Source organism: Pteropus alecto, unplaced genomic scaffold (assembly GCF_000325575.1).
Source record: "Pteropus alecto unplaced genomic scaffold, ASM32557v1 scaffold78, whole genome shotgun sequence".
Taxonomy (NCBI): Eukaryota; Metazoa; Chordata; class Mammalia; order Chiroptera; family Pteropodidae; genus Pteropus; species Pteropus alecto.
This window is the reverse complement of record NW_006443124.1, coordinates 3,602,108-3,626,201: the sequence shown is the minus strand read 5'-3', so window position 1 is coordinate 3,626,201 and position 24,094 is coordinate 3,602,108. Positions and strand designations below refer to the sequence as shown.

Genomic DNA, 24,094 nt, shown 5'->3' with positions numbered 1-24,094 from the left:
ATTGTGTCAACATACTATTGTTGAGAGTCATCAAAAAGGCACCACTTTTGGAGAATGTGCCAAGGGAGAGCAAGGGTGGCTCCTCATGCCTCCCCAGTCCCAGTGACTCCTTTCCCTGAATGAGTCTGTTTAATGAGTCAAGAATATTCCATTAACCAAATGCGTGCAGCTGCCAACGGGAATGTTCCAAAGAAAATAAATGAAAACTTGTCTACTTTGTACTGTTTTTATGGGCAGTCTCTTTTTAAAATCATGGAACATGGGCTGTTTCTTTTCAGGTTGTTGCACATTAGAACAAACTTACACCAAAAGGCCTGGGAATGTTTTCATGCAGTGATAATTCACAGTACAAAATTTACAGTACTTTACACTCCTCTTTCCTCAGCGCCTAAGGCACTGCCGGTTAAGAAACTAAACCCTGAAGGAGGCACATTAAGTCTTGGAGCCAATGACTTCCAACTGAATGCAATTACAACAACAACAACAACAACAACGAATCAATAACAAATCACCTAGCTCTGAGAGCCAAAGGGGATTGTATTTTAAAATGTCATCTATTGATCAGACCTTATATACTTGCTTTATATCTCTCTTAATAACTAGTCAAGTCTTTAAATGACAAGTCTTTAAATGTCATGAAAGTTTGAAGGAGTGAAGAACACTGTCAAATAATCAATGTCATCATTTTCTCCACTTTAGAGAATATGGAGTTCTTTTGGAATTCTCTTGAAGGGCTAATATACCTCTTTTTAAAAATTTTTTAATTAAAAAAAAAATTTTTTTAGGCGAGGCAACCCTTGGTTGACCTCACAGATTGCAAGGACCTCGTTCAGCTTACGATCCCTTATTTTTTAATTTTTTATGCCTACAGCACCTGGTCTTTCTAGGTGGTCTCCTATCCAAGTACTAACCAGGCCTCACCCTGCTTAGCTTCCAAGATCAGACAGGATTGGGCTTATTCAGGGTAGCATGGCCACAGACAAAAAGAGTTAATATACTTCTTCAAACTCCAGATTCTCCTGCTTATTATTATCCCACTTTCTTTTCAGATGAAGAATCTGCTTATTTTTAGCTAACTAGTCAAGAGAGTCCATGTGGTGAAGTGGGTAAGAATCTGGACTTGACCTCAGGCAAACCTGAGTTCAAGCCCAAGCTCTGCCACTCATATCCTGTGTGGCCCTGAACAAGTTATTTAACCTCTCTGAACTTGTATTTCACCAACTCTAAAGTGCACAACAGTGAGAATTAAACAAGGTCACATATGTGGAGCCTTTGAACCCTTTTCAGGAGACAGACTAGCAAGATGATTAAGAGCAAGGACTTTAAAGTCAGCCAAGCTTGAGTCTAATTCCCACCTGTGTGACCATGGACAAGTCACTTAACCTTGCTAAGCTTGTTTTCTCATCTGAAAAATGGTGACAACAATAGTATCATCTACATCATGACAATTAAATGACATATACTAAAGTAATTTATCGGAAGGATAAGGAGTAGCTCAAAGGACAACCGAGAGGACTATGCTTAGAGAATGTGAATCGAGATAGACCTGGAGACCTGCTGACCGTGTTATCAAATAACAAATAAGTCCATTCATTTGCTTTTTGTCTTTTGTTGGGAGAATTTGGACAATTTACATTTAAAGTAATTATAGCTAGGCATGGATTTATTATTACAATTTAGTTCATTATATTCTGGCTGTTTTACAGTTCCTTTGTTCCTTTCTTCCTCTCATGCTCTTTGTGGTTTGATGATTTTCTGTAGTGGTATGCTTTGATTCCTTCCTTTTTTTATCTTTTATGTATCTACTATAGTTTTTCATTTTGTAGTTGCCATGAGGTTTACGTAAAAGATAGTTATAACAGTCTATTTGAAGCTGATAACAACATTAAATTCATATAAAAGACTCTATATTTTTACACTCCCCATCACTTTTTTTGATGTCACAATTAATATTTTTTGTATTGTGTATCCATTAACGAATTACTGTAGTTATAGTTATTTTACATATTTTAGTATTTTAACTTTTATACTGAGTTATAAGTGATTTACTTACCACCATTACAATTTAGGGTATTTTTAATTTAATTATATATTTACTTTTACCAGTTAGGTTTATACTTTCACATGTTTTTATGTTGCTAATTACCATCCTTTTGTGTTTCAGCTCAGAGAACTCTCTTTAACATTTCTTATGAGGCCAATCTAGCAGCGGTGAATTCCTTCAGCTTTTGTTTGGGGAAGTCTCTCAATTTCAATTCTGAAGAATAACTTTGCTGGGTAGAATATTTTTGGTTTCCCATTTAGTCTTTCAGCACTTGGAATATATATGATCCCACTCCCTTTTGACCTGCAATGTTTCTCAGAAAAAATGTTGATAACCTTATAAGGGTTCTCTTGTACACGACACTTTGCTTTTCCCATGCTTTTTAAGAAGACTCTCTGTCTTTAACTTTTGACAATTTAATTATAATGTGTCTCATTTTGGGTCTCTTTGGATTCTTTTTTAGGTAAGCTTTGATTTTCCTGGACCTAGCTGTCTGTTTCTTTCCCCAGGTTAGGGAAGTTTCAGCCACTGTTTCTTTGAATAAATTTTCTTGCCCCTTCTGTTTCTGAGATATCTGTATTACATATATTTGTCCACTCGAAGGTGTCATAAGTCCTTTAAGCTATCTTCACTTTTTTTTCATTCCTTTTTCTTTTTGCTTCTCTGATTGGGTGATTTACATAGCTTTATCTTCAGGTTCACCGATCTTCTGTATCTACGGAACCCCTTTATCGAATTTTTCAGTTCAGTTATGATATTCTTTAGCTCTATGATTTCTGTTTGGTACTTTTGTTAAATTTTTTACGTCTTTGTGGAAATTCACTTTGTTTATGCATTGCTCTCCTGACCTCAGTGAGCGTCTTTATGACCATTGTTTTGAACTGTTAGATAAATCACTTATTTTCATTTCATTAAGGTTGGTTTCTAGAGATTTATTTTGTTCTTTTGTTTGGAACATATTCCTTTGTTTTGTTTCTTAATTTTCCTTGACTCTCTGTGTTGGTTTCTGCACATTAGATAAAACAGCCACCTCCCTGAGTCTTGACAGATTAGCCTTGTGTAGATGAACCTTGTCGATAAGCCCAGACTGGGCTCCTTGTTGTCTCTCAAACCATTGTGATTGTACAAGACACCATCTTCATCCTTAGTGGCTCCCAGTAGATGAGGGTGTGCCAAGACTTGTCAGTGTCCCAAAAGCATGGTAAATGCCTACATGCCTGTTCAAGCTCCCAGAGAACTACTAATTGCTTCCTAACTCCCCAGTGAAGGCTAAATGAAACCCTGACCTTCAGGTAGCAACTGGGAAAGGCAGGAGGTTCAATACACAGTCCAGCTCCTGTCGGAAGGAAACTCAGAGCTGGGTGTTCTAGTTTATTCACTCTGTGTTGAACCAGAGAGAATAGTTGCTGGAAGTGCTTGCATGCCCAAATAGAACCACCTCTTTATTTTCTGTGGTCCTGGGGGACTTGTGAATGTGGAGCCACATCAGTTCCAAGTGCCAGGTGCTTTGGGAGCCAATCCCTTGTGTGACAGCCATAACAGTTGGCATGCTAGATGTTTGGCACTTTACAGGGAGAAGCTGGAGACTTGGTTTTACTGTCAGAGGGAGCCATGGGAAAACAGACGGGGATGTTCCCACTAACTCTTTCAGGTTTCCGGGAGGATGCCAGTCAGCTCCCAAATGCAGGCTAATTCGAATCCAGAATCCCGACAGCAGTTGGTCAAGTCTGTAGTCAGATCTCTTCTAGGGATAAATGGGGAGATGGGTATTTTTGTCTGATCCCTCTGTGCTGAGCTGGTAGATGGTGGTGAGGGGGATTAATAGCTGTGGGTAATGTTCATATGCTCATTTTTCAACTGCTCCTTTGTTCGTTTTAGTCCTGTGGAACTTGTGAATGCAATTCCCTTTGGCTCTCAGAGCTAGGTGATTTGGGAACCCATCTCTCGAGTGTCAGTCTTAACAGTTGGAGAACTAGATGTGTAATCCAAATCCTTTGCTCCTTAGAGAGAAGCTGAGTTCCCTCCAAACTGTGAAATGCTGTGCTGGGGTGGGGTTTATGGTGAGAGTGCTTCTCAGCTTTTCTTACCCATTTCAATGTATTTTCTCAGTTGCCCAATGTATAGGAGTCACTCAACTAGTTTCTGGATCTCTCTCAGAAGGAATTGATTCACGTGTAGCTTTGTAGTCAGTGTATCCATGGAAGGAGGGAAAGTCAAGAGCCTCCTATGTCATCATTGTTTAAAGGGTGCAGAATTTTAGCTTGCGCACAACAGTGTGAATGTACTTAAGGCCACCAAATTGTACCTTTAAAAATGGTTAAAAAGGAAAATGTTATGTTATGTATATTTTACCATAATAAAAAAAAATTTAAATCCATGATGAACAAAATATCAAATTGCCCTTTCCCATTACTAATAGTGTCTTTTGATGAACAGAAGGAATTTTATATTAATAATAGAAGTATTCATTTTGTAGATCAATATAGTCCAGTTGGTGAATATTCCCTTCTGTGGTAGAGTGCCTGTGTCCTGTAACCTTCGCCTTCCCCAAGATGGTGAAGATATAAATGTTTTCTGTGGTAGAGTGCCTGTGTCCTGTAACCTTCGCCTTCCCCAAGATGGCGAAGATATTAATGTTTTCTTCTAAAAGCTTTATTGTTTTATCGCATTTAGATCTTCAGTCTATCTGACATTTATTCAGGGGTATGGTTTGAAGTAGGGGTCAAGATTAATTTTTTCCATGTGAATATCTTTCCCTGTGGCAGTGTGATCTTAACATGTGGATCTATTTCTGAACCCTCTAGTCTATTCAGTGGTCAGTTCTTCTATCTTTATATGCATTAGTATAGCTGATTAATGCCTTAACCATATTTGATAGTTTCAGTCCCTTGATTTTGTTATTAATTAAACGTTGTCTATTTTATTCTAGTTCTTTGAATTTTTATATGAATTTTAGAGTCAGCCAGTCAATTTCCAGGAAAAAGAGATAACAAACATGCCAAGGTTTTGTTAGCATTGCCATTGCATCTGTAGATCAGTGTGGGGAGACTTGATATCTTTGTATATTGAACTTTCCTGTCTATAAATATACTGTATCACTTCATTTATTTAGGTCTTGTTTTTCTCAGTTAATGTTTTGTAATTTTCAGTGCAGAGGTCTTACACATCTTTCATTTAATTTATTGCCAGCTATTTCTTTCATGTTTTTTGATCCTATTGTAAATGGCATAATCTATATTTTCCTATGCGTGTATTGCTTGTGTATAGAAAAAAATAATCACTCTTAAATCAGTGACCTTGCTAAACTTGCTTATTAAACCTAATAGGTTCTTCTATATTATCTATATATACAATCATGTCATCTCCAAATATTGAGTTTTATTTTTTTCTTTCCAATCCTTAGCCCTTATATTTACTTTTGATGTCTTATTGTTCTGAATAGGACCTCCAGTACAATGTCAAAAGCAGATATGTTGTTCTTATTCCATATTTCAGGCAGAAAGCTTTCAATATTTTACTAGTATTTCAGTTAGCCTTTGCTGGGACAAGCCATTCCAAAACACAGTGGCTGAAAATAATAATGATTTATTATTTCTCACCATTCCTTGTGCTGGTTGGGCAGTTTCTCTGTTAGTTTCATGTAGGTTAATTCACGTGGCTACTTGGCTGCTTATATCTAGGCTGGAAGATCCAAGAGAGCCTTACCCACCTGTCTCATAGTTGGTAAGGGCTCTTGAGTTGGACATTTCCTTTATCCTCCAGGAGGCATCTCATTATCCAGTAGCTAAGACTGGCTTCCTTAATAGTGGACTTAGGATAGTTTTCTAAGAGGCAGCCTGTCTTTTTAATAAACCATGGTTGATAATTGCAATTAGACATGGCAATGAGAGAGGGAAAAAGCAAAACTGAAGCCTGGAAGTTCTATAGATAATTAGCTTATGAATAATCTAGTTCAAGAATCCTTAAAAAAAATCTGCGAGTTTTGAAAATTATCCTTGGTGCAGAGGAATGGATGAAGGTCTGGAAATATAATTCCAGAATTATCATCTGGAATTAGGGAAAAATAGGACCCTCTCAGACACTCGCCTTTTGAAATATTTCTCCTAGTGAAGACTAGAAATACAATCCTGGCCCAGGCAAGCCCCTGTCGCAGTGATCAGTGAGTCATCCTGCCACCACATCCATCATTTCTCAAAAACAAAAAACAAAAAAATCTTTTGGATTATTGTATTATAAAATCATGTACTTCATTAGATTTAGGTATGTTGTTCAAATAGTTTCAAAGGTAGCTTTTAGATTGCTTTAAACTTCATTGATTTCCAAGGAGTCATGTGTCAGTCTCATCTCTGCCTGAGTATTATGCTACTCTAATGTCGGATTTCTAAGCAAAAGATTTTATTCAAAAAATTTTAACAGGAAAATAAAAAGGGGGTATTTAATAAGTTGCTATCTCATAGTGAAGAGTCAAGGGAGAATATTTTACAAATTACTAGAAACTATTTTGATTATACCTGGAAAATCCTGTCTTTAAAAATGAAAATTTTATTTAGCCTAGGGATTTTTCTGTATAAGTTTGATGTACTGAAAGTCCTGTGTCTGCATTTTAAGTAAAAAATAGTTTTGAAATCAAACCGAATTCTGTATGTAAAATAAAATGTTAAATATATTTTACTTTAGAAATCAAAGGAGGTCCCTTAGTGAAGTTCAATTCCATACTATAACCAAGTAAACCTCAAGTTTTTCACTCAAGCAGAAAGTCTACTATAAAGATATCATCTCTTCCATATGAAATTTTAATTCTTGGAATTATTTAGGTAAAACCATACGCAAAGTCCACAGTTTAATGTTAGTGATAGATATGCATATTTTTAATTATTTTCATCATGAAATGTGAATGAAAAGAAAGAATAGTGAGATTGATTCTTTCTTTTCTTTGTTTTTTTAGGCTAATAAACTCTATAGAGTTCCTATATATGGTTACTATTGTTATAACATGCATTAAGTTTTCTCTTGGTGCTGTAACAAATTACCACAAAACAATACAAATTTATTATCTCAGTTTTGTAGGTCAGAAATCTGGGTGGGCTTCGTCCTCTGATCTTGGTCTCACAGAGTGAAATCAAGTTGTGGGCAGGGCTGAGTTACTTTCTGGAGACTCAAGGGAAGAATCCCCTTCTATGCTCGTTCAGGTTGTTGGCAGAATTCAGTTCCTTGTGGTTGAAGGGCTGAGGTTCCCATTTCCTTGCTGGCTGTCTTCTGGGCATTACCCTGAGCTTCTAGAGACCTCTTATGCTATTGCCAACAAAAACAACAAAAACAACCACGAAAGGCTTTTAGGACTTGAAGGAGGAAACTTAATCCTCGTAAGCCTTGAAGTCTGAGCTCTCAGGGATTATCGAGGCACATCTAGTCTAGGGCTTTAAGACACAATATCTCTTTACTTATGTATTGACTATTCAAGGATTCTCAGGGTTTGGGTTGATTGTTTTATGCTGTTCCTACTGTCACCATATTCATGTTTCTCAAGAATATCCTGCCGCTTCTTCCAGGGAATTCTTGGTGTTGTGAGTTTTCACTCTGATAATTATAGTTCTTTTGACTAATTCCACCAAATATTGTGGCCTTTTAAAGATTAGGGCCTCCATTAGACAAGCTTACTTTTGTAGATTTTTTAAAAAATCAAACTTATTGAGTTAAAGTTTACATATAATAAAAAGGACCCATTAAGCGTACATTTTGATAAGTTTCAAGAGAGTTATACATCCATGTAGCAATCACCACAATTAAGACATACAACATTTTCATCACCTCTAAAAGTTTCCTTGGGCCCATGCCAGTCAATCCTTATCCCTCAGCCTCCCCACCCCAGACAACTATTGATCTGCTTTGTTTCACCTACAATTGATTGTTTTCCCTAGGGTTTAATATACTTAGAATCACATCTAACTATCTATATATCTATATCTACACACACACACACACACACACACACACACACACACACACTTTTTCTGGCTTCTTTAACTTTGTGTAATGTTTCTGAGAATCAACCATGTTATCAGGTATATCGGTAGTTCATTCCTCTTTATTGCTGAATAGTTTTCTATTGTATGGATATACCAGGATTATCTTTTTTTTTCTGTATCACTAGATTCAATTTGCTAATATTTCTTATACATTTTTGTCTTTATGTTAATGAGAGACATTGGTCTGTAGTTTTCCTATAACGTCCTTGTCTGGTTTTGGTTATTAGAGTAATATCGGTCTCATAAATTGAGGTGGGAAGTATGTGAGACATTTATTGCTATTTTTGGGTGGTTTTTCTTGGCCATCTGTTGGGCACTGCTTCCCCAAGAGGTCCAGAGATGTCCTTCAAAGGGCTTTTTTACAGGTCCAGAGAGGGCACAGAAGCCCCTGGCACTGAAATTGTGGCTTAGCAGCAATTTTTCATTCCTGTTCCGAGTATGGCATGTCAATAGGGCACAGATGTTCAAGCCCTATACACAGAAACTCCAAAACTCTGACTTTCCAAAGAATTTCACCCACCCTCTTGAGTCTGGCTGCTTCTTTTTCTGGTGCAAAGAAGAGGCCTCCATCCTTTCCTCCAGGGTGACCTACTATAATCTTTCTGAATAAAAAATGCAGTTTACTTCTAAGAGGAGGGATAAGGGAGGGAGAAGGAAAGAAAGAGGGGTGAGGGGGTAGGATGCTCACACCTTCGAAAAACAAATTCAGACCTTACCTGAGAGTAGAATTGGGAAAGGAGACACTTAACATTCCCTTGTAAGTACCCAGAAGCAAAAATGCAAGAAAAATGTTAGTGTTCCCCTTAAGCACCCTCTGCAAGGCAAACCAAGGAAAATTTAGATCCATACATAAACTTCCAGAAAAGGAATCTTACACATCATATAATGTTCCTCCTCAACCACTTATCTTTTACAAATGTGGAGGCTGTTCCTCATCTCCATCCCTCAGAGATAGCCAAAGATATTTGAAAACTACAATTTTATGAGGTTTTGGGGGCCCCAGGCAAATAAAATTTCTGCTGACCTAGGCTGATTCCCCAGATATCCTGAGTTGGCATGCAAATCAGGCTCTCAGCGGTCTGGCTAGAAAATCAGGACAAAGAACACATTATGATGATTTCCAGCCCAGGATGAAGTTTACTGCATCAGGTTCTATAAAATTCCATGATCTTCAAGCACCAGTTTTGTTGATATTTTTGGCTAAATATCACAGCAAGAATAATCATCCTCAATATACAGGTTCGAATTCTTATGTGAGTTTGTGTGTGTATGAACACACGCACTTGTGCAGTTAAAGTTGTTATTATATGACTAAGGCATTAGTATATTGAAGATTTTGAGTGTCTGTTTCTCTGTAACAAGTTACTTGAACCATGGCCATTGAGAGATTCAAGGATGTCAGTCCCCATTATCAGGTAATGCCATTGTAAACTAGGCATGTTGTTTAAGTGAGAAACCAGAACTAAGTGGAAGGTTTACAAGAAACATTGGTTGCTTTGTTAGGGGATTTGGAATTTGGCCTTGAGTATATAGCAAGATATTCAGATAAACCAGTTCCCAACAGCCAAGGAACCAAGATGGTATCAGGAGGGCATATAGTAGAGAGCCCAGGAGGGGTGAAGCTTAGGATGGAGGGCAGGTATCAAGGCCTTGTTTTTAAGAGTTGAAGCTTGAGAAAATGAAAAGCACACAAGATAGGAAGATAAGTTACTAAGTTTGGGGGCCACTTTTGCTTTGTGGCCTTGGGTCCTTCACTTACTCTCTCTGGGCCTTACTTTCTTCATTTATAAAACAAAAGTTAAAGAGGTTGATGATTAGATTATGTCTAGATCTCAAATCCTAAAACTGTATGTGAGGGCATATGTTCTTTATTATTGTTTACTTGTTTATTTTATAATGTTCTTTTTAAACTTGTTAGCTGGTCTGAGATGTTATAAGTGGAGACATAGAAAGGGAATTTTATTTATGCTTCAGCTAGAGGCAGGGGTCAGACACAGCAGCAGACCCTCAAAGAGGGGGCCAAGAATCAGAAACTGCTCAGCATTTATTCCTTCTGGAAGATTTTCCTCACTTTCTTTAGACGATTTTGTATTTTATTTAAGCATATGGTGACTTTGTGGAAGGAAGCCAGAATAGCCCTGATATCCCAAGTTTTAAGCAAACTCCACATAAATTTTGTGACTTTCCTTATAACCAGTAAGATAGGTCCTAGAAGCACTTATACTAGGCATAAATATTGACAGCTCTTAGAGTTTGTAGCAGATCATTTCATCAGCCTCCCCGACGTTCAAGGAACCATATCTGTCTCCTAGGAACTGCTCCCTCACCCCCTTACCCGTGACGTCCCCACACCCATCCACCTAGCCTCAGGGAGAGTAGGCATCTCTGTACAACATGTTCATCCTCTGACTGCCTTCTCCTTTCTGAAAATCTCTTCATTTTGAGACTGAGAAAACATCACAGGAATCATTTTGTAGTAATTTTTATTTAGAGCTCAGAATTTTTATGAGTGACTATAGGAAGAGGAATAGATTTGAGACTAAGGAAGGGAGAGCTGATAACTTTCAGGGTGTTTGCTGATAATTCACCTGGTAGTGTCCAGTGAGTAGTTGAACATACTGACCCACAGCCCCCAGCAGAAGGACAGATACAGCTTAAGACTCATCAGGGAACAGGCTATCCTTTAAAGCATGGGAGCAGCTGTAGCCACCCAGGGAGAATAGAAGAGGCCAAGAGTAGATGTTTATGCAAGAGAAGAGGAGAAAAAAACAGCCAACAGAGATTACAAAAGATGGCCAAGGCTGTGGGCCAGGCCTGTGTCACTGTCCTTTACTCTCTGACGAATCAGCCTCTGGCTCACTCATGTGCCCTCTATCTGTTCTACAATCACCAGTTTTTGAGATTTTGTGTCTAGGATGTCAGTATTTCCAGGATATATTAGTGTTCTGGCTTGTCTAGCAGTCTGTCTAAACGCACCATTAATTGCTAATTAGATGAGATAAATATCTGGCCTTGCTGTGTTGGCCATAATTAGCATCCCTTCCGTTCTGTTCAGATTGACAAAAATACCCACTAGACCTTTTTGAAGGTATCCAATAGCAATGCCACAGCCCTGGTAACTTGCTCTAGGGAAAATAAAATAAGTAAGCATTAGAATCCATCTTTTGGACTCTTGATATTTTATTTTCATTGAAGGAAAAAAAAAAGGGCTCTATAACTTTCTTCTTGCAGGGAACCAACAAAGGAAAGTATTCTGTTTCTTGTGAGCAAATGAGAATGTCATAGATTCAGATAAGACCTAGAGTTTTAGATTCTGCCTTTGGGCTTTGTGAGACCACTTGGATCCATCTCCCAAAGTCTCACCAGGAATGAGATAGAGTTGGATGCCTTGGTCCGATAAAGCCTAGTATCTTTCTCCAATTTTCATGATGCCAGAGACAGACTCAAACACGTGGAGATACTGGTTTGGTTGGGTGAATATTTTTATATTTCAGTTCACCAGTCACAAAAAATAAATAGACATGGTCTCAGTTTGAACTGTATCCTAAGGTTTATTTATATATTTAAAACATAAGTTAGTCATGCCGTTGAGTTAAAAAAAAAAAAAAAAGAATACTTGGGCTCAGTTCAAATTTCACAAAATGTGCAGCTTTTGGTATACAGTATGGTTCAAATCCCTAACTGTCCTTTCAGAGGGAAATTATGTAACATCTTCCCCTTTACTAGAAAGGCCTATGAAAAATAGGTTACTTATTATTTCTACTGTATTTTCCTCTGGGTAAAGGTGAATTTACAAAATTTTATAAACTCTAATTCCTAAATTTTGTAAACTCTAATTAGCTCTTCCTCTCCTTGTCATGTTCGTCCTGTTTGGTTCATGATCTGGCACGATTCTTGTGGTTAGATGGGGGCGTTATTTTTCAGGCCAAGTGTTGCCGTATCTTTTTCTTGCTTGAGGGTTCAGGAGAGAACCTACGTAGTCATTCCTGAGACTCCTGCTCTCGACAGAACAGCGACGAGGTTAACGAGGTGTCAGAAGACGGCAAAACCAGCTCCAGTGTTACGCTTTCCAACTTTTTAATTAGCAGTCCTGATGAATGGCTTGCTTGTAAAATATTCTTTCACTAGGTGACACTCCGCCCAGCAGTGAGAGGTGAGGAAGTACATGATGAGATAAAGCAGGGCCGTCCATCTCTGCTTTCTCCCAATTTTGTCCAGCTCACATCCAGGGCCTGAAGCTGCTATAAATAATGTCCCGGGGGCTTCCAGAGGCTTCCAAAGGCCACAGCTGCCAGTGTGACATGAATTACCATGGAAACATGAGATAGGTGGGAGCTTTCTCTTACCATTTTTCTCCCGCAGATCATTGGTTTGAATCCAGAGTTTCCCACAGTGTTTTTGTGTGTTTATTAGATGAAGCCTTAGATTTGGACTCTTGTGGGACTGGCTACTTCCAGGTACACATAGTCATGAAACCAGAAGGTTTTCTGGGGCTATTATTATTAAACAGCCTAGGAGACTTGCCCTGGGAGAACACAAATCTTGCCAAGGTTGTTCCTCAGAGGAAGCACTGTGAGTGTTCCTTTCATTGTATCGTGATAGATATGTGTTCTAATAATTTCCAGGACCCTGTAGACATTATCACTGGGACATGGCCACATTTCTTTTTCCCAAGTGAAGAAACTTTTGTTCAGGAAAGGAATCAAGGCTAAAGACAATGTGATTACATGTAGGTGGATGAGGTCAGGGAAAAGAATTTCTTCTAGGAATAGAAATATGGACCCTTCATTATCATTTTACAAAACACGTTTTCCAGACTGTGATCTTCGGTCATTTTGAGAGATATAGAAATTCATGGGAAATACAGGGGCCTTGAGGGAGGAAGTAGTGACCAGTGGACACAAGAGCAGTGATAGTCATCAATGCCATTTCTCCTTCTATCTCACTTTTTAAAAAAAAAAAAACAACTTGATTTAAAAATTTTTTGAGTAATTCAGAATTTTAACATATGTATAAATTAATGTAACCACTACCACAGTTGAGATACAGAACAGTTCCATTGCCAACTCGCAACCCCCCTCCAACTCTCTTACGCTGCTTCTTTATGAGCACATGCTTACCTGTACCCCCAACTGCCTGGCAACTACTGGTCTGTTCTCTATCCATATAGTTTTGTCTTCTTGAGAATATCGTATAAATGCAATCTTGCAGTATGATTAAATTTCCCTTTGGAGGGTGGCTTTTTTCACTCAGCGTAATGCCATTGGGACTGATCCAAGTTGTTATATGTATCAATAGTGTGTTCCATTTCATTACAACACACGGATGTACCACAATCTGTTTCTCCATCTACCTGTTGCAGGATATTTGGGTTGTTTCCAGTGATTCGAGTCCTTCATTAAAAAAAAAATGGTTTAAAAAAATATAAAGTTGGCCATTTTAACCATTTGAAGTATATAATTCTAGGGTATTAATTACATTCACAATGTTGTGCAACCATCACTACTGTCTGTTTCCAAAACATTTTCGTCACTGCACATGGAAACCGTGTAACCATTAAGCAGTAACTCCACTCCCTCTAGCCCCTGGTGACCTCTGATCTACTTTCCGTCTCTGAATTTGCCTACCCTAGATATGTCCTACAAATGGAAGCATGCAATGGTTATCCTTTTGTGTCTGGATTATTTCATTTAGTACATTTTCAAGGTTCATCTATGTTGTACCATGTGTTAGCACTTTGTTCTTGAATAACAAGTGTTCATTGTATGTATGTACCACATTGGGTTCATCCACTCACCTCTTGATGGACATTTGGGTTGCTTCCACCTTTTGGCTAATGTAAATAATACTGCTGGGAACATGGGTGTAAAAGTATGTGAGTCCCTGCTTTCAATTCTTTTGATACCTCTACTTTTTAATTAAATTGATGGGGCAGGGCACATATGTATGAGAATTCCATTTTCTAAGAATCTGGTATTTTGTCTCAATCTAGTCATTGTTCTTTGCATTTGGTATTCTTAAAGGATTTGAGGAATTCCACCAATTTTTTGTTCATTAGTCTTCTCAGTATCCTGGCAGAAGGAAAAAGTTTGGGTATGGGGAAGGTGGACTCATCGTGAGCTGGAGCCCATTCATGGAGCTAGCCTTTGTGTATGTGTAACTTTCTCAGGTTGTGTTGTAATGGCTTGCTTGGGTCAAAGTGGTCTTTGATAAGTATTTCACATAGTTTTCTTTATCTGACTTTTGCTACATTTCACCACAGAGTTTGTTTTGCCATCAGGAGAGGACTAAAGGATAAGGGCAAAGAGTACCAAGTGAGAAGTAACTTTCTCACTCTGTGCATTTGCTTTTATTTGTAGAATATATCTGACTCAGATAACCCAGCTAATTCCTCATCTATTTAGAGTAACTGGCAATAGAGCCAGTCTGAGCTATGAAACATTTAGGGAATAGATTATGATTACCTTCAAGCATATACCTTTGAGACCAAGAGCTTAATAGACTCTCTTTAATTAAGAGATATCTCTAATTTATTTTTAAGTAGCTTCATTTGTATACAGTAAGTGGCTAAAGTCATTTAACAGATGGTCTTATTTCTAAACAGTTAAAAGTTTCTCCTCTAATGTTGCTAGTTTGGTTATTAAATTTTCCTTGATAAATTTTCCTTGTAGAGATAGTTCGGTCCATCCTTTCTTATCATAAATTGCCATCCCATAAAAACTAAACTTATAAGGTTTTACTCTGTACAGATAGGCTTTTTCTCTTTGTAAACTAAATATATAATGAGGTTTGGTTTATTTTTTTAATGTTATAAGCATTCTTTTCCCCCTAGTATGATAAAACACTCCCCTTTACCAACCTCCTACCATAGTCTGCCATCAAGTTTAATATTCTCACCCCTGGATTAACTCCTTTGGCTTAAAACCCTTCATTTCTAGGAAGCTGTTAAATCTGATTTTTCTCTTTGTAAACTAAATATATAATGAGGTTTGGTCTATTTTTTTAATGTTATAAGCATTCTTTTCCCCCTAGTATGATAAAACACTCCCCTTTACCAACCTCCTACCATAGTCTGCCATCAAGTTTAATATTCTCACCCCTGGATTAACTCCTTTGGCTTAAAACCCTTCATCTCTAGGAAGCTGTTAAATCTGAGTGGTGTGTGTGTGTGTGTTTCTGTTTCAGGGAGGGTCTTTTAAAAGGACTGTGAACCTATTATGGATAACCCCATAACTTAGTCTGACCACGTTCTTTCAGTTCCCAGGTTTGCATGGGAGACTATGCTCACACTGGGACCAAGGGAGTGACATCCCATCACAGGGTAGATGAAAGAGAAAAATGTATGCAAATTGAGTCATCAGAAGTCTCACACTAACAGAGGCATTCCAAACTTAAAGCGTGGTGTGAGTGGTACCTTGTTCATTGCACTCAAAGATGCAGCAAAGTGCCAGGTTTTTAGGTCCTGTGTTTACTAGGATTTTTTTTGGTATTATATTTCTGAGTGCCTCATTAAATTGATCAGTCTTTCAAAATAATGGAACAGAAGTTAAAATAGGTTTATTGTCAAAAAGGACAAATTATAACAACAAAAATAATTTATAAAGCCCTTTTTTTGTGTGTGTTGAGCACTAGGCTAAGTACTTTCCTTGCACTGTTGAATTTAATCTTCACAGTATCCCTATGACTAGGTACTTACTGTGTTCATTGCACACTGGAGGGGGATAGAGACTTAAAGAGGTTAAGTCACTTGCCCAAATCACACAGTGGGATTTCAACCCAGACAGTTTGACTCCAGACCCATTGCTTTGAGCCTCCCTGGAAAGAGAAGACACAAAACTATATCTTTCAGCTATTAAACACAATTTCAATCATTTAATTTCAGCAAAATAGCATCATGTGTCACATATCAATATTTTTTATTTTATTGGCATTGTAATTTTATTTTTAATTTTTTAAATAAATCATGTTTATAAATTTGGTTTAATAGTTATGTAAGAGCTATAAGCATAAGAGTTTAAATCTAGTTTTATATATTTGTGCATATTTACGTAATATTATAATAAAAAATGGCTTAAGTCAACACTGGCAGCCCACAGTATTAAGTCATTAACACCTTCAACACATTAACACTGTTTACTTTAAATAAAATCCCTTAATAGTTTAAGAGACGGGACATATTTTGATGGACTGGGAGTGACGAGGTAATGAGAAGGCTCAAAACAGAAGGTGCTGTTCAGAAATAGCTCTGCAGCTGGTTACGAGATACCAACAGAGAGGGGTTGACATTTATTTTCTATCAACACTTTGAAGACCGGATTCTACTCTTTCTTGGCCGCTATTGTTGGGTTGAAAAGTCTGCTGCCAAATCAATGCCACTTTATAGGTAATAGCTCTTTCTTTTCTTTCTTTCTTTTTTTTATTCTCACCTCCCATCCCCTCGCCTTTAGCAACCATCAACTTGTTCTCTGTATCTATGGGTTTGTTTCTGTTTATTCATTTGTTTTTGTTTTTATTTTTGTTTTTTAGATTCTACATATAAGTAAAATCATATGGTATTTGTCTTTCTCTGTCTGACTTAGCATAATGCCCTCTAGGTCCAAAGTTGTGTTAAGTGACAATATTTCATACTATTTTATTGCTGAATAATATTCCATTGTGTGTGTTGTATCTTCTTTATCCGTTAATCTATTGATAGACAACTAAGTTGCTTCTATGTCTTGGCTACCACTATAATGCTGCACTGAACATAGGGGTACATATATCTTTTTGAATCAGTGGTTTTTTTCTCTTTCCTCCAGCTGTTTAAAAAAATTCTCTATGGCATTCACCATCCTCACAACTGTGTGTCTAGATGTGGTTGAAATGTAATTTATACTGCATAGGACTCCATGTGCTTCCTGAACCTTAAGATTTATGTCTTTCATCAAAACTAGAAAACTCTCAGTGAAAATCTTTCCAGTTATCTTCTATCCACATTTCCACTTATACTACAACCCCTCCTTCCATTCTATTATTTGTGTCTCTTGATGTCTCCTTGATGTCACCATATTACATTCTGACTAATTAATGTTGATTAATTTTTCTGTTTACCCATATTCTCTCTTCAGATATGTCCAACATAATAACCCATCCATTAAAAATTTTTAATGGAAAGGAGGGATGAATTGCATCATTTACATTTTGGACAACTTATTGAGATGTAATTTATGTGCAATAAAAAGCACTCATTTAAATCGTACAATTAGGTGAATTTTGATGAATGTTTACTCATTTAAAACTACCACCACAGTCAAAATACAGAAAAATTGCCATTACCCCTAAGAGTTTCCTTGTGCCTCTTTGGGAATTTTCAGTAATTATTTCTTCAAATAATTTTTGAATTTTTGAAGTATAAAAGGAGTTTTATACTCCTTTTTTCCGGTCCCTTCTCTTTCCCCTCTCACTCTGGAATTCCAATTATGTATGGATTGGATATTTGGATACTGTTTCCTCAGGTCTCTGAGATTCTCTTCATTTTTTCTCAATCTTCATTCTTTCTATTGTTTGGATTGGACACTTCTAATTTCTCTATCTAAAGTTCACTGATTCTTTTTTTTTGCCATCCCCAATAAGTGGATGAGCCCATCTAGTGAACTTTTTAGATTTTAGTTTTTGTACTTTTCAGCTCTAGAATTTCCATTTGTGGGTGTGTTAAGTTTCCATTTCTCTATTGAGAGTTCCTAGCTGTTCATTCAACATACCATATTTCCCTTTAATTCTTTGACCATATTTATAATAACTGCTTTAAAGTCTTTGCTAAATTCAACATCTGGAGCCACTCGGAGTCAGTTTCTATTGGCTGCCTTTATGCCTGTGTATAGAGCATGCTTTAATGTTTCTTTGCATGTCTAGTAATTTCTGGTTGAAAATTGGGCTATATGGCAATTCTAGATTCTGCTATATTCTTTTGAGATTTGTTATTTTTTGTTCTAATAGGCAATTAACTTGTCTGGACTCTAATTGCAAACTTTGTCACTCTTATGACATGCAGCAACTAATATCTCTGTCATTATGATTTTCTATTGCTACTTTCTTCACCTGGCCTTCTGGGATTTTTCCCTGTCTCTGTGTAATTTGGTGGTTATTCAAGGATTTCAATAGAGATAGAGGTCACTCTTTTTTTATTTTATTGCTTCTAGAGGTTTCCCTTTCCCTAATTTCTATCTTTTTGGCTGTTTTGGGCCTCTGTTTCTTACATTTTAAGCCTGTAAGATTCAACTTTCTGGTACCTGACTTGTGCATGGTTAGGAAGTTCACTCAGTTAAAAAAAAAAAAAAAGTAGTGACTTCACAGATAGGGCCACACAAAGCTCTGAGATTCAAAGGCATATTTCTTTCTGGTTTCTGCCCACTTTTTTCACTAGGCCCCTTAGGGCCTCCTCCCACACACGCGTAGTTTAGCTCTTGGCCAAAGATTTGAGTAGAGTTCATATTCAGAGTTTTATACTCCTTCTGTGGGTTTTCTGCTGCCAGTACTTTTCCTGTAGATTTCTAGCTACATTTTCAGCCTTGAACTCTGATATTTGGCACCTTAGCTGGTAAGGCTGTGGTTTTCCACTGCAATTTTTAAAATAACTATAGCTGTAAGAGTTGGGCATCACCCTTAGGCCAGGAAGACATAAACTTAATTCTTATCCCTTCCTGTGGCAGTTTTTTTGAGAGTAAACTTTCCTTCTGCTTCTGTCTGCTTTTGGACTCTCTCCAGGGTCTTGAAATAGTTGTTCTTTAAAAAAAAAAACCTTTTAAAAACTTTGTTTTTGTCATTATTTTTTATGGGAGGTTTTCATGATCACTTTACGCCTCTGACATTTCTGGAAGTAGTCTACCATTAGATTTTTAATTTAAATATCTCTATTTTTCATTTGAAGTTCCAGCCGATTCCTTTTTAGTTAAATCTAACTTGTGTTCGTGATCGTCTTTTTATTTCTCACATTACAAGTCCCTTTTTGAAAAATGTATTTGATTACTCTAAATATCCAATAATTCCAGTATCTGGAGTTCGTTGGTGCCATTTGTTGTAACTGCTGCCTCTTTTTTTTTCAACTTTTTATAAGTAACTTTTGAATTAAACATGGAAAACTGTACATCCTAGTTTGGGGGTTTAAATCTGCAGAGAGGTTTTTTGTTTGCTTTTACCTGGTGTCCAAAGAATGTCATGGATCATTGCCTTTTATTAATTTCTAAGGATAGGAGTTTCTAGCCAGGCAAGTAGTATAAATTTGTAGTCCAATTCTGCTTGAGGACAGGCTCATGATTATAAATTCTTACAGGGAAACCTTTCTTTTTCATGATACAGATTTTTTTTATGAGGATAGCCAGTGGGTAGATTTTCTTCCCCTGAGCCGTTCCTTCATTGACAATATACCTCTTTGAAACTCCTGGTTAGCAGTAGTCTTAATTATAGTTCTTGCTTACCTCCAACTCAAAACCTAGTCTACTGTACCCCCCATGCCCTCCAAGAGCCTTTTATACCTCATCTACCTGATTATCATAAGAAATGAGATAAACTTCAATACTGCCAATTCCTACTTATTGCTCTGAGTTTTTGTTTTCTTATTTGATTTTTTACTCTGGGAAATTCTGAACATAAAAGTAAAAAGAAAAGTTCAATACATACCCATACACCCATAACCTACATTTATTAGTTGTTAACATTCTACCATATTTGCTTTTCTGTGTATGTGAGTATGTTTGTTTGCTGAACCACTGTAAAGTAAATTATATACGTTATGACATTTTACTCCTAAATATTTTATCATGCATCTTCCAAAAATTTGGGTTTTTCTCTACAAAATTGTATTACTGTTTTCATACTTAATAAATTGTATTAATCAGAGTTCTCCAGAGAAATAGAACCAATAGGATGTGTATGTGTGTGTACTCATACACTCAGGGGGATAAGAGAAAAAAAGAACTAAGTAAATGGAAAGGAGAGAATTATCTAAGAAAATTGCCTAGAAGCAAAGGTCATACATTTCTAGATTGAAAGAGACCACCACAAATCTAACACAATGAATAAAATGATCCACACCAAAGCACATTATTACAATATTTTAAATACTGGAGCCAAAGAAAATATTAAAAGCTTCTAGAGAGGAAAAGAGGTAACGGTCAATTAATCAGGAATCAGAATGGCATCACATATTGTCACATCAGCACTGTAACCTTAGGGGACAAAAGAGCAATGCCTTCATGTTTCTGAGGGAAAACAATTTCCAATGGAGACTTCTATACCCAGCTAGACTGTCAACCAAGTATAAGGTTAGAACGAAGACATTTTCAGGCACAAAGACTGTCAAAAATTAACTTTCCATTTACCATTTGTAAAAATGTTACTGTAGGAAATATTAAAAATAGAGGGCTAAATCAAGAAAGAGGATTGCATGGGATCATGGAACAGTGATCTAAAACAGGAGAGATGTACAAGGAGTCTCAGGAAAATAGTGGAAGGAAGCCACAGGGCGACAAGTCTGCAGGAGACCCTGAATGCAGCCTCACAGATTGGAGGGCCCCAGGAGGGACAACTCAATGAAAAATTGAACTGATAAACAGTGTGGTTGATTGAACTGAGAGGCTTTTTAGAGTTGTTCAAAGTTTGAGACTGAATTAGTGATGAGTAAGTTGAAAATGGAGGAAATGAAAACCAGATACTTGTATGAGAAAAAACATGCACTCATCCACATGGCTTCTATCAACTAATAGTTACATAATTTTACTAATGTAAACATTGAATCTTGAACTAACCAGTGATATGAGTCACTGATATGACTTTATAGGGAGAGTGAGAAGGGCACTAGGATGGCGTGGAAGCTATGTGTGTGTGTGTATATATATATATATATATATATTATCGGCTGGTAGATAGGGTGAAAAGCTAAATCCTTATCTTCCACAGTATGAAGCCAATAGATACCGTTTAATATTGAAGAAAAGTCAATAAATGAAATAGCAACATGTTGTTTAGAAATACGACATTAAGCATAGGGAGAAATATCTAGAAGAAATGAAAGTAATTGCCTCTGGAGAGCAATACAGGGAAGTGATGGGAAGGGAGACTGCTGCTGGTCATTGTTATAAACCTTATAGTACTATACGACTTTTAAACTATGCACTTGCATTGCTTTTATATAAAAAAGTTTTAAATTAAATATAAAAATTAATTTCAGAACTTTAAATACTCTTCGTAATTAATTAATTATGACACATATCACAATGTGTCATAATATCATCATGTCGTTAAAGTTCTAAGTTACCCTCACCTTCTTCAAGGGCAGCGTATTCTGCCTCCTAAATTTGTACTGTCCAATGCAGTAGCCACTAGCTACACATAAATTTAAATTTAAGTTAATTTAAATTAAATAAAATTCAAACTTTAATTGTTAGCCACACTTGTTACATTTCGAAGTGTTCCATAGCCACACATGGCTAGTGTCTACCATACCGGACAGCACAGGTGTTACTTCTATCATTTTGGACAATTCTATTGGACTGCGCTGTCCTAAGTCATTCTCAGATATAGTTCTTCTTCCCAGCTCTTACCATTCTCTCAGAGATGATACACAGTAGCGATTGATGGTGTGGGCTTGAGTCAGACTACAGAGCTCAAGTGTGGGCTTCATTACTTACTAGCTGTGTGACTTTGGAGACATCACATCACCTCTTGTTGCTTCAGTTTCTCCATCTATTAAAAGAGGATACTAATGGCACCATCACCTTAGGGGTTGTAAGGAAAGACCTTGATAATGTGTTTATACGAAATGCTTAGCACATGCCTGGCTCTTGGTAAGCACTCAGTAAAGGTTACCTACTACAACTAGTATTATCATTGTCATTGTCATCATGCTCCCCCATATATTCCTCCAGCCACTTCTGAGCTCGCATACAGCTCTAATGGATAGTTCCCACACAAACTGACAGTTTCTACCTTAAGGGCCTGCCTCTCTCTTTTTCTCTGCCCGAGGTTTCCTTGGTGTTACAGGAGTTTGCTCAATCTGGAGGTAGAGCAGCCCAGAGGTGCTGGAATTTACACCTCCAATGGAAGCTCTCAAGCAGAGAAGGATGGCACCAATGGATAAGTACCCTACTTCCCTCGTTGGGGCAATTTGGAGGTGTAAACTGTTTTTCATAACCTCTCAGGGCCCCACTTGTCCACAGCAATGATCTGCTCAGTGATGCCCACTTTGTTGGCCCTTCTCCCATCCCTGTCTTACTTTTCCTTTCTCACTTATGCTTCTTGAGATCTCCTCCCATCCCGCACCCCACTTATGCTCTCAGGGTCTGTTTTGGGGGAAACCACACTAAGAAAATTATTGTCATTACCACCACCACCACCACCATCATCATCAATTCAGGTTCTCCATATCTCAGAATGAAGCTCTTACAGTACCCTCCTGACTGATTTTTCCATCTTCTTTTTCTCCATAGCTAGAGTTATCTCAGTTTAACATAAAAGTGGAGTTATGACTTACCTGCTTAGAGTCTCCATAGGTTTCTTCTTGCCCAAAGGCAGAGTTTTAAGCTTAGTTCTTCAACAAAGAACCTTCACAAATTCCCCAGAGCTTATTTTACCAGCCTCGCTCTTATCTAGTTATGCTGCTCACCATCCTTTAAACACACCATTCTTCTTTGTACTTCTGTGTCTTAACACATGCTGTTTCCTCTGATTGGAGTAATCCTAGCAGTAATAATTAATATTCATTGACTATTTACCCTGTACCAAGCAGTATCCTAAGCAGTCTGTACAGATTAGTTCAATTATTGCTCACAGTAACCTTAAGAAGATTTTATATTCTCTCTGTGTTAGAGGTATGGAAACCAAGGCTAAAGGAAGTCGCATTTTTAATAGTAAAGTTGGGTAACTCCAAGCTTATGCCCTGTTCTTGTCAGGAAAGTGACATCACACTCACATAACCAACTTACAAGAAATCAACTTTACTCAGGAGAGAGACAGAGAGAGAGAGCGAGGAGAAAGAGAACAGTAAATAGTGTGGATAATCTGCCTGGATTCTACTCCATGCATATATGTTCCCAGGGAGTGAAGGGGAGGCAGAAGTCTGCTGTTATTTCTTTTTTCTGGGCCTGCTGTACCAGGAGCACCTCCCTGGTTGAGGGTGATTACAATGCTTAATTATTTAAAATGTTCATACTACATAGACCCCCCCAACCCCCCACCACAATGCATGCAAGTGGCTTACTGAGAGATGGTAAACCCTCTCTCCATGGGCTTTTCAAGGCTGACTTTGACCACGTATGACTGACATCACAAGCTAACTCCCTGGTGCTTAATCCTTGAGTAAGGTGAGACTCCATGGTCCTGCTTCATTCCCCCCACTGCCCTGTGGTTGTTTTCTCTCCTACTTGCTCTCCTTGTAGACAACTGCTTATCTCTTCTGACACAGGTCAGACATCACCTCGGGGAAGCGTTCCCTAACTCTCCTGGGAGGACTTTTATTCCTCCCACCTGAGCTCCAACAGCACACGTACATATTGCGTTTAGTGCTCTCCTATGTTACATTCTAACGATTCATCTATGTAGCACTTTCTCCAGCTAAATTGTGGACTCTTCAGTAGAGCCCTTTTCTTTCTTTATTTCCAGGAGTTGGGTTACAATCCCTCCCCCACAGCAGAGATTCAGGAACTATCTTCCTTTGGTTGTCAGGAAGGCAGGTCTCCCTGTTTTCTAGGAAAAGGAATGAGATCAATTCAGAGTGGTTATCATGGCATCGGTCATGTTACTTACAGAATCTGGAATACCTAAACTAATCCATACTCTCTCTATTCGCTTTTTGTCTCTTTGGTTTCTTTGTTTTTTGTTTTTTGTTTTTTTTTTCTAGGAGGTCACTTTTTGATTATGGGTCTTTAAGAAGCCAGTATCTGCAGGGTAATATGGGCTATTGAGTTTTTCTCATTAGATCTATGTAAACATGTTTACGTTATCTATTTCATACCCAGATTAAGACATCTCCAGCCAGCCAAATCCAACCCCT

The 24,094-nt window shown here is 37.6% G+C and overlaps 1 pseudogene; it reads right to left on the bottom strand.

Annotated features, from left to right (window-relative positions):
• Positions 1–862: 862 nt before the first annotated feature.
• On the bottom strand, positions 863–981 carry LOC112471960 (annotated as a pseudogene).
• Positions 982–24,094: the final 23,113 nt, after the last annotated feature.